Source organism: Diabrotica virgifera, chromosome 3 (genome assembly GCF_917563875.1).
Source record: "Diabrotica virgifera virgifera chromosome 3, PGI_DIABVI_V3a".
Classification (NCBI taxonomy): domain Eukaryota; kingdom Metazoa; phylum Arthropoda; class Insecta; order Coleoptera; family Chrysomelidae; genus Diabrotica; species Diabrotica virgifera.
The window spans coordinates 48,555,997-48,567,544 of NC_065445.1; positions in this window are offsets into that span (position 1 = coordinate 48,555,997).

Genomic DNA, 11,548 nt, shown 5'->3' on the forward strand with positions numbered 1-11,548 from the left:
AACTGTACTTTTAATGTATGCTGGGTTCGTGCATCCCTTATCTTTATAACCATTTTGCCGACAAAAGTGGTAGGTTACAGGTAACTATATTCTTAAACAAAAGATGTAATTGTTTGACAAAAATGTTGGGGCAAACGAAGAGAAAACTTAATTATTTTAGGCTATCGACGAGAACGTATTATCAAAAAAAATTTAAAACAGTTTTTCTCGGTTATTTTTGAATCCATTTAGCTGAAAATTGGTACACATACTAAGTAAAACATTTAAAAGGGTATGACGTAGAGCTGAATCCAAAATTTTCCCAAAAAATTTTCCGACGAGAGGGAAACTTTTAGAAAAATTGTGGTCTGATAATTTGTGTACATACTCCTTGAACAACGACAAACATCGTACCGTAGTTTTTTTTTCTCGAATTAAAAAAAAATTCCGACACAACTATCAGGTTATAAGTAGTTATATTCTAAATCAAAAAATCGGACAATCAAAAATAAAAAAAAGTCGGACAAAAAATTTAATTTTTATTAATAAACAATACTTTTAAAATATGCTGGGTTCGTGCATCCCTTATCTTTACAACCATTTTTCCGACAAAAGTAGTAAGTTACAATTAATTATATTCTTAAACAGAAAATGTAATTGTCTGACAAAAATGTTGGGGCAAACGAACAGAAAACTTAATTCTTTTAGGCTATCGACGAGGAGGTATGATCAAAAAAAATTAAAACAGTTTTTCTCGGTTATTTTTGAATCGATATAGCTGAAAATTAATTCACACACTAAATAGAACATTTAAAAGGGTATAACGTAGAGCTGGACCCAAAATGTTCTTAAAAAATTTTCCGACAAGAGGGAAAATTTTAGAAAAATTGTGATCTGATAATTTGTGTACATACTCCTTGAACAACGACAAACATCGTTCTGTAGTTTTTTCCTCGAATTAAAAAAAATTCCGACAAAGGTATTAGGTTATAAGTACTTATATTCTAAATCAAAAAATCTAAGTGTCCGACAAAAATATTAGGCAAATCCAAATTCAGCAAAAAATTTAATTTTTATTAATAAATTATACTTTTAAACTATGCTGGGTTTGTGCATCCCTTATCTTTACAACCATTTTTCCGACAAAAGTGGTAGGTTACAAGTAACTATATTATTAAACAAAAGATGTAATTGCCTGACAAAAATGTTGGGGCAAACGAACAGAAAATTAATTCTTTTAGGCTATCGACGAGGAGGTATTGTCAAAAAAAATTTAAAACAGTTTTTCTCGGTTATTTTTGAATCGATTTAGCTGAAAATTGGTACACACACTAAGTAAAACATTTAAAAGGGTATGACGTAGAGCTGTACCCAAAATTTTCCGACAAGAGGGAAAATTTTAGAAAAATTGTGATCTGATAATGTGTACATGTACATACTCCTTGATCAACGACAAACATCGTTCTGTAGTTTTTTTTTCTCGAATTAAAAAAAAAATTTCGACACAAGTATCAGGTTATAAGTAGTTATATTCTAAATCAAAAAATCTAAGTGTCCGACAAAAATATTGGGGCAAATCCAAAGGCGGACAAAAATTTTAATTTTAGTAATAAACTATACTTTTAAACTATGCTGGGTTCGTGCATCCCTTTTCTTTACAACCATTTTTCCGACAAAAGTAGTAAGTTACAAGTAATTATACTCTTAAACAGTGCTGTTTTTGTGACGGTACGCGCCGGTACGCCGTATCGGCACCTCTTGGGACAAAAAATAAAAAAACAACCAAATTATAAACAAATTCTTGAATTTTTTCCTTGCTCCCAAATAGCTTCAAAACGCCCTCATTGAGGCTAAATTTAAAAAGTTTTCCCTGGGGTAGACCCTCTTTATGAACCCTCCCCAGACCCCCCCCCCCCCAAACATTGAGTACCGCGACCTCTATTGTTACAAAAACAGCACTGCTCTTAAACAAAAAATGTAATTGTCTGACAAAAATGTTGGGGCAACCGAACAGAAAACTTAATTCTTTTAGGCTACCGACGAGGAGGTATTATCAAAAACAAATTTAAAACAGTTTTTCTTTGTTATTTTTGAATCGATTTAGCTGAAAATTGGTACACACTCTAAGTACAACATTTAAAAGGGCATGACGTAGAGCTGTACCCAAAACTTTCACCATTGGCGCGCATGCGGGTAATATGAGCCGAAGAATACGTAATATAATAATATATGAAGTCAAAAATGTGTAAAAATTACTTTTTTTTTAATTTTACCAAAACGCCCCATTATAGTTGTCCGACAAGTGATCTAATATGCATTACACATGTAAAAAAATAGTACAAAATAAAAATAACATCTGTGGTAATAAATAAAGAAATTTCAGGAAATTGACATCTTCGGCGCATCCGACTGCGCATATGCCCAGTGAAAATTGTCCGAGAAGGTTACCACATTATTTTAAAAAGGTTTTATGGTAGATACCGTTAAAATTATCCATGTGCTAATAAATTTATTATTTTCATAAATTTTACATATTTAGCGTATCCGACGCGTCATATGCCCCAATATTTTTATCCGACAAAATTGTTTTCGCTGTTTATATGATAAAAACCATTGATTAAAATAAAATGATCAATGCGGTTATAAATTTTTTTCTTGCATAAAATTGACAACTTCGTGACCGCTTGACAGACAAACGCCCCACTGCCATAATGCGCTAAGCTCCAAATTTGTCCGACTCCACCCAAATAACAAGTACAAAAAGTTTCAACGGTGTGGTTATAAATAATAATTTTATATGTGGGACTAAGACCTAATAGGATAGACCACACATAGCATTTCAGGAACTTTTTGATCGACGGAATATGCATCGACAGGTTTCTGTAACCAAAAATTGGTTTCCAGGTCATAAAAGCCTTACGTGATATTTCGATCCTGATTATTATCTCTTTATCAGTGAGCGGCCGTGGAGTAACGGCATATTCGCTGGCCTCATACACCAGTGCACGTGGGTTCGAGCCCTGCCAAAGACAAACCATTTTCATTTCCAATAATGACACGAGCCGTCTCACCGTGCCTCGGAGAGCACGTAAAGCCGTCGGTCCCCCTGGGCTAGTGTACATCGGCACTAGTTACTTGAAACAGGTTTAAAGATGTAAATGGCGCCGGAACTGTCCGAAAGGATCTCCCCGGCAAAAATGCCATACGATATTATTATTATTATTATCTCTTTATCAGAGTCACAATTTACATTTAACCAGCTGCCAATGTATTTATATTGGTTTACACGTTCTATTTCCTCTCCATTAAGAGAAAGCAGATTTTATCTATAATAAATAATCTTTCCAACTGCAATATTTCCTACATTGGAAATATTGATTTTATGACATCTCCAATAATTTACTTCGCTGACTAGATTTACTAATGTCTAGATATCTTGTAAATTTCTGCAAGAACAACTGTATAGTCAGCGTATCTGATATTGTTGATTACTTCTCCACCAAATCTTACTCCCTCTTGTCTACCATCCAAAGCCTCCCTAAAGATTTCTTTAGAGTATAGATTAAAGGACTGGGTGACAAAACACCAACATGTTATAAGTACTCCCCGTTTGATAGGTAGTTCTTAAATACGACTATCTACAATTTGGATAGAGGTTACTTCTTGTATTCTAGAATTTTGACGTCGTCTGTCCATCGTGTACCTAGATGGTCTACCTTGACATCTTCGGTCTGCTCGTGGTGTCCAATATTTTGCGTATTTTGGGTCCACAGCCATTCATTCTGGCCACAGGCTCCCGCCCAGGTCCACTTCAGCCCTGCTATGTGCTTTATGGCATCAGTGATGGCTATCCTTCTTCTTATTTCCTCATCTCTGACACTGTCGCTGAGAGTAAGTCCAAGTAACGACCGATCCATTCTTCTTTGGACCACTGTAAGTTTGGTTGCTGAGGCCTGTGTTACGGAAATTGTAAGTAATTGTAACTGGAAGCACACATTTGTCGAACTTTTTCAAATTATTGGGCATGTTGCTCTTTGACGTGTCTGGTAGAGCTCCAAATGAGATCCATACTAGAGTTAATTCTTCTTTGCATTCAGTAGTTTGATTGTTCCTGGCAATTTTGATTTTATGTTATACGTATTTATATTTTTTATGAACGATTGCTATTTCGTTGTAGACCGACTTCTGGATTTTCTCTGGTACCAGATTTATCATTTATTGTGTCTTGCCAAAACATATATGTTCAAACCAACTTTCTTACAGGCGGTATCTATTCAGTAAGCATAGTTGATTCCTCTTGTCTACTAAAGTCAGGACCAATTGTCCCTGCTCGTTCCCTAGGTTGCTTAAAATCAAATTTAGTTTCCAGTCTATCGGATTTCAACTCCAGATTCCAGATTAACGATAACATCATAAAAACAATTTGGATCCATCTAATTGGATATAATTGTGGCGTTTTCTCAACCTTCCATTTAGTATCTTTAGGGGAGTCAATAGAGAACGAAAACATACATTGTTTCGGAAAAATTCAAACAAGCTTATATTTTTCTAAAAATTTTTTTGTTAGTTTATATACATGTTAAAGTAAAAAGTTCTGCTCACAGATTTTTCCGTTGATTGTTTATTAATCGTTTAAACAATAACAATTTGTTTTGTATAAATAATTTTAAAAATATCGTTGAATTCATCATTTTACTTTGATCAAATATGTTTCTATTTTGTTTTTGATTATGCTGAATCCGAATATGGCCTTACAATTTGAAAATTCTCATACAGAAGCTCTTTTATACAGTATGTCTGCGTAGCTAGAAACCATATGGGAAATTTTTTCATTATCAATTTTAGGAAAAAAATGTATTCCTCATAGAATGCTCTGCATGGTCTAAAATCTAAAACTCAACCATCAGATATCAAATTTTATCAATTTCATACAAGGTATGTCAAAAATATGAATTTCGTTAAAGAGTAAAGCACCTTTATATTCCAGAATATCAAAAATTGTTATTATGAAAAGTTGTTTGGAATTAAAAACTATGTTATAATATACAACTACATCCTTCTAATTGAAAAAAAAAAGTTTCCAATTTTTTCTCAAATTACGGATACCCATCATCATTTTATTACAATTATGATAACTATTTTATTATCAACTTTACGAAACACAAGTTATTTTTCATAAACTGCTCTACATGGTCTAAAATCTAAGATACAACCATCAGATATCGAACTTTTTCAATTTTATACGAGGTATGTAAAAAATATGAATTTCGCCTTTATAGTTCACAATATTTCAATAAGAAGGATGTAATTGAACATTGAAACATAGTTTTTAATTTCAAACAACTTTTCTTAATAACAATTTTCGATATTTCGATTTCGATATAAAGCTACTTTACTCTTGAGGGAAATTCATATTTTTACAAACCTCGTATAAAATTAATAAAATTTGATATCTGATGGTTGCATCTTAGATTGTATATGATGCAGAGTATTTTATAAAGAATAACTTTTTTTCATAAAACTGATAATAAAAAAGTTATCAATAGGTTCCAAGTTACGCAGACATACTGTATAAGTCATAAGTGCTCAAAAATAATTTTTTTGATGATTATTTATTATGGTTGAAGCTTATTATTAAATGTATTTTAGGTAAGTTTTACAGAAAGAAGGTTTGATCACTTTGTATAAACATTTTTTAGCTGGTAATTTTCGGTTTTTGTACTACATTTTTTATCTTTCTTAATTTTCTCAAAAATAAATTGTTTATGTCATTTCTAAAGTAAAATAATTTAGTGCATTTTAAAGATTACATCCTAAGCTTTAAAAACACACCTATAAAATTGTAATAGAGCTGTTCAAACTTGAGTCATACCGTCTTAAAGTGGTAGTAATTCTGTAAAACTACGAAGTTTTCAAAAATTATATTTTTTGAGACGTGCGTCGTGTCATTTGAATTTTTTGAGATTTTTTTGAACGAAACATCGTTTAGTAAAATGTTTGAAAGGTAAGTTGTACAAATTTGAGAGTTTTATATTAATAAATATAATAAATAAATTTTTAATTAATATATTTATAATTGTATTACTTACACATTTTTAAATCATTTTTAAACAAAATTCGTTAAGTCTCACTTTCCGCCCACACCGTACTTACGCCCATACATTTTATTTCTTTTTATTATAACCATAAGATAGCTTAATTATTGTTCTTATTTCATGTACGGTTTGTAAAATTTCAGTTGATCCATTAATTAAAGAATTATATTAAACTAACTCAATCGTGCTTTTCGCCGAACGTTAGTTTACAGTGCGCGAATGTTTGTGAGAAGGGTGACTTTAGCGTTATAAATAAAAAATTATAGAAGATATGACATATAGATTTACTTTTAAAAAACTCTTTATATAAGGTTTTTTTTGTAAAACTTTCTGAATTTTTCAATGGCCAAGTCAGTTTTTTTTAATTTAAAAAAACAACTAATTTCGCAGTTCATTTGTTTAATGCAAAATTTCATTTCTGGCACCCATTTCTGGGGTAGAACTTTTTGATATGTTGTTTATTAAACATTTTTTCTTAATGAAATTACAAAAAGTTCTATCTAGTTTGATTTTTTCCGAGATCAAAATCTCTATTGACTCCCCTACTTTTGATATGCATGTTCTGATACTAATAAAATAAACAATATCGATCCTCCTGTATCTGTTTTTTGTTGCAAGCTTTGTTTATAGCACTTTTAAAACTCTCAACAATATCAAGTTTAATTTGCGTAAAAAACAAAAGATTTGATATGCACAATAAAGAAGATACCATTCCTAATCATAAAATTAAGTGGTCACGTTAAATAAACTTTAGTGAACTCGAATAATTAATTCCTTGGCATCTTTCCATATTCACAAAAACCTGAGTTAGGAGGTCAATAAATTGAATGCTCAAACGAAATAAACTCAGCATACACTTCGACAGGATTTATTGTCACATATGCTAAATGTTCACATCTATAAATAAACAAACCAAAAATTTATGCCACTTGGATGTGCCAAATCTAGGTATCTATATCACTTTTGTTTCTTTTGTAGACTAGGTCAGTTCGAAAAAAATAACAAACACGTTGGTGACTTTTATTAACCTATTTTATTTTAAATTGTGGTATCCATGGTTTTTGGAATTTGTACAAAACTATGCAAAATAGATCGTTTTACAAAACGACTTTAACCTACTACGTATTGATTTGTAGTTATTGAAGGCTTTAAGCACACCAGGTAAACATTCACGGTCATGCCATCGCGTCAAATGGCATGATATACAGCCAAATTTTGATCGTGAGTATTGAAGCATGATTTCTTTTTTGGCGTCATGCCAAAATCCGGATTTCCATTCGCTTCGTAATCCATCATGTCATGCTGTTGCTTGAGGCCAAGCCATCATTCCGTCTGCTCGTGAGTGGCGAGACACCGCGTCATGCCATCGCGCCACCCTCCCGTCAATGCCCAAACCCACGTCCATTTTTCGTTCATTCTATGCTGAGTTCTTCTTCGGAATCAGACACTGTGCGTCTTCAGTTAACTACGTCAAATACTAAATGATAACCAATTTGGAGTAATCGTGAATGGGGTATGATTTTGGCGTCAATCCATTTGACTGAAGCCATTTGGCGTGGCTCCAAATGGATTGACAGTGAATGCCCAGCTTAGAGTGCTTGATGAATACGCTAAAAATAACTGATAAAAGCTGACAACGAATAAAATTTAGAGTAACAGTTTGAAGTAAGCGATGAAATGAAAACGTTCGTCTTTGCGGTTGTCGGATTTAAAAATAGAAATGACCACATGCTCTTAATCCATGTAGTTGGTGGCCTTCCTCGTTTCCTCGTGTTTTATGAAGAGTACTTAAAAGATTTATTTGGCCATCTATGCGCCTCACGTGACTCCAAGCCTTATTCTTCTTTATGGTTTGGAAGCATGGATACTAAAATAAGTCATCATCATCATCAGTTACAACCCTGGGTAGGTCTTAGCTGACTTTACAACTTTTTTACAAGTTGTTCGGTCTTCCATCAACCTAGGGTCAAATGGAATGTTCATTTTTCAGAGATCTGCTTGGATGTTATCTCTCCATCGTATTTCGGGGACGTCCGAGTGGCCGGTGCCGCCCAAAATCCCGACAGCCAAAATCCCGACGCCGACGGCCAAAACACTGACACGCCAGAATCCCGACACGCCAGAATCCCGACAGGCCAAAATCCCGACATGCAACAATCCTCGCATAAGTAAAATTTCCGACCACTACATTTTGAATATTTATTGTTTCTTTTTCAAATGCAATACCAAATCATATTATAGAGTATCGAAATTAAAAAATTATTACTTACTACTAAGTACGGGTACTAATTATTATGTATTTAAAAGAAAAAATTATTTAAACACTTCATTTTATGTATTGGAAAAGCTATACTTACTGAAATGGAAGGTTGTAAGTGACATGATAATATCTATTATACGAAAGTAAACTTATTCAGGATTTGATTATACATATATTATTGGACTATATATTGGCAAAAAAAAATAATTTAAAAATGAATAACCATTTTCAATTTCGTTGCAAAACGAAAATACAGCCGAACCATATTCTAGTCCAATCAGAGAGTGCTGCAAGCACCTCTACCGGTTTCGAAACTTATTAGTCTCTCATCAGGAGGCACATATGCTGCTCTCCCTGATCCAACCAAAACAAACCCCAGCGTGCAGTCCCGGATTGCAACGAACGAAATGGCATAGATGCCCTAGCGGCAACTGCTAGCAAAAAGACTAAGTTTTCACTCTAATGGCATATAAAACAACATAATGCTATTCTACATCCCACCAGAATGAAAACAATGGGAACCTTCTCTGGTTACACCTCCGAGGCTTCTACAATTTGCAAGCCATACATCTGCTCAGCGCGGTGGGACGTGAATTGTAAATTGTAGAATTCCCTCATCTTCCTTAGTCTCAGCATCCGTATGGCTTGCAAATTGTAGAAGCCTCGGAGGTGTAACCAGAGAAGGTTCCCATTGTTTTCATTCTGGTGGGATGTAGAATAGCATTATGTTGTTTTATATGCCATTAGAGTGAAAACTTAGTCTTTTTGCTAGCAGTTGCCGCTAGGGCATCTATGCCATTTCGTTCGTTGCAATCCGGGACTGCACGCTGGGGTTTGTTTTGGTTGGATCAGGGAGAGCAGCATATGTGCCTCCTGATGAGAGACTAATAAGTTTCGAAACCGGTAGAGGTGCTTGCAGCACTCTCTGATTGGACTAGAATATGGTTCGGCTGTATTTTCGTTTTGCAACGAAATTGAAAATGGTTATTCATTTTTTATTTACATTTACTCTGTGTGGAGTATGAAGGGAACCATTCTCGTTGAAACTTTACCGCGCTGAGCAGATGGGACTTGAATTGTAAATTGTAGAATTCCCTCATCTTCCTTAGTCTCAGCATCCGTATGGCTTGCAAATTGTAGAAGCCTCGGAGGTGTAACCAGAGAAGGTTCCCATTGTTTTCATTCTGGTGGGATGTAGAATAGCATTATGTTGTTTTATATGCCATTAGAGTGAAAACTTAGTCTTTTTAAAAATAATTTAATTCATATACCCATGTTAGAAATTTTATTTAGAAAATTAGTTCATATTAAATAATGGTAAATACTTTTGTTTAGTAACAAAAAATAAAAAACAGTTGGCCATAAACAAAAAACAAGAAATAAATGTAATTATATGTTAAAAAGAAACTTACAGTAGGAAAAATGAAAGAATACCCATGAACGAACATATAAAACACGCTGTATTTTCCTGTCACCGTGTCACAAAGAAAATTGTCCAGTGCAGGTACATGTAACAATAATTATTACATGTACTTGCGCTGGCCAATTTTTTGTGTGACACGGTGACAGGAAAATACAGCGTGTTTTATATGTTCGTTCATGGGTATTCTTTCATTTTTCCTACTGTATCAAACCTGTCAGGATTCTGGCCTGTCGGGATTTTGGCCTGTCGGGATTCTGGCGTGTTGGGATTGTGGCTGTCGGGATTTTAGCTGTCAGGATTTTGGGGTAGACCCGTCTTTTGCCTGTAGGAATCTCCTCCCATACCAGTCTTAAAAGTCTCTCGTTATGAAGTCTGTGCACGTGGCCTGCCCATCTTAGTCGCTGTGATTTAATTTCTTGAACAATAACTATTACAGTCTTCTATTGTAAAGTGCTTTTAATTTTATATTTACTGACCCTATAATGGTTTGTGGTGATGTCGTGGTAAGGTACAAAAATATTTCTTAGTATTTTTCGTACAAAACGTCTGAGCATTTCTTCGTTTGCTTTGGTCATGGTCCACGTTTCACATATGTTAGTACAGGTCTGACGATGGATTTATAGATTTTGATCTTGGAACTTCTTGTAAAATTTTTTGATTTTATGAGTTTATCCAATGCGAATAGACAGCGATTTGCCGATTGGATTCTGTTTTTTATTTCTACATTAACATCGTTGTCAGCTGTGATTACGGCCTCCAGATACTTAAAACGTTGTACACTTTCGAAATTGAAGGTGTTGACCGTCACATTTGTCATATCCTGCCTCTTCGTGTCGTTCTATTTATACACATATATTTCGTCTTCTTTTCATTAATCTTCAGCCCTACTTCACTTGTTGCTCCTCTCATCTTGTTCAAAATGTCTTTTATGGATAGGAGGGAGTATCCAACGAGATCAATGGCATCTGCATATGATAGTAATAGCTTGGGACCTTGAACCGATAGCAATTCTGTTTTTATTTCGGTCGACCTCATGGCTTTCTCTGCTGGAACTAAAATAAGTGTATCTCAATAAGTTTGCCGCCTTTGAATTTTTGTTTTACAGAAGAATCCTACGAATATCACGAATTCAAAGCATATTAAACGTGGAAGAAACAAGAAGGATAGAATATGAAGAGGAAATAATTTTAACTATCAAAAGTGAAAACTTAAATACTTAGGACATGTGAAAAGAGGGCAAAAATACTCATTATTACAACAAGACGAAGAATAATACCTTGGCTTAAGAACTTGAGGAAATGGATTGAATGCAATGGTACAGAATTATTTAGAGCGGCAGTCAACAGAATCTGCATAGTCATGGCAATTTCTAACCTTCGATTAGAGATGGAACATGAAGAATAAGAAAAGCAAATCAGATAAAATGACAAGAAGGCGTCAAAAAGAACGAAAGTGATATTTTGTATTGAAATACTAAATTTCTAGAAAACTTAAATTCGAAAATTGAAATAATAAACTGTCCTTAATAGTGCAGTAGATAAGTGAAACAATTTTGCATTTAATGATAGAAGTATGTATATAATTTTGACCTCATATAATACACATATAAAGGTTCAAATTTAGATATTAGGCCATCTCAGATTTTGCCTTTTACAAAAATGGCGGGCATTCAATATGGCGACTATACATATGTGACTAATAGTACCTACGATAACTTTTGAACCAGACGTCAGATTTCAACCAAATTTGGTATATAGTTTTTTTATGTATAAGATCGAGGTCTTGAACTGG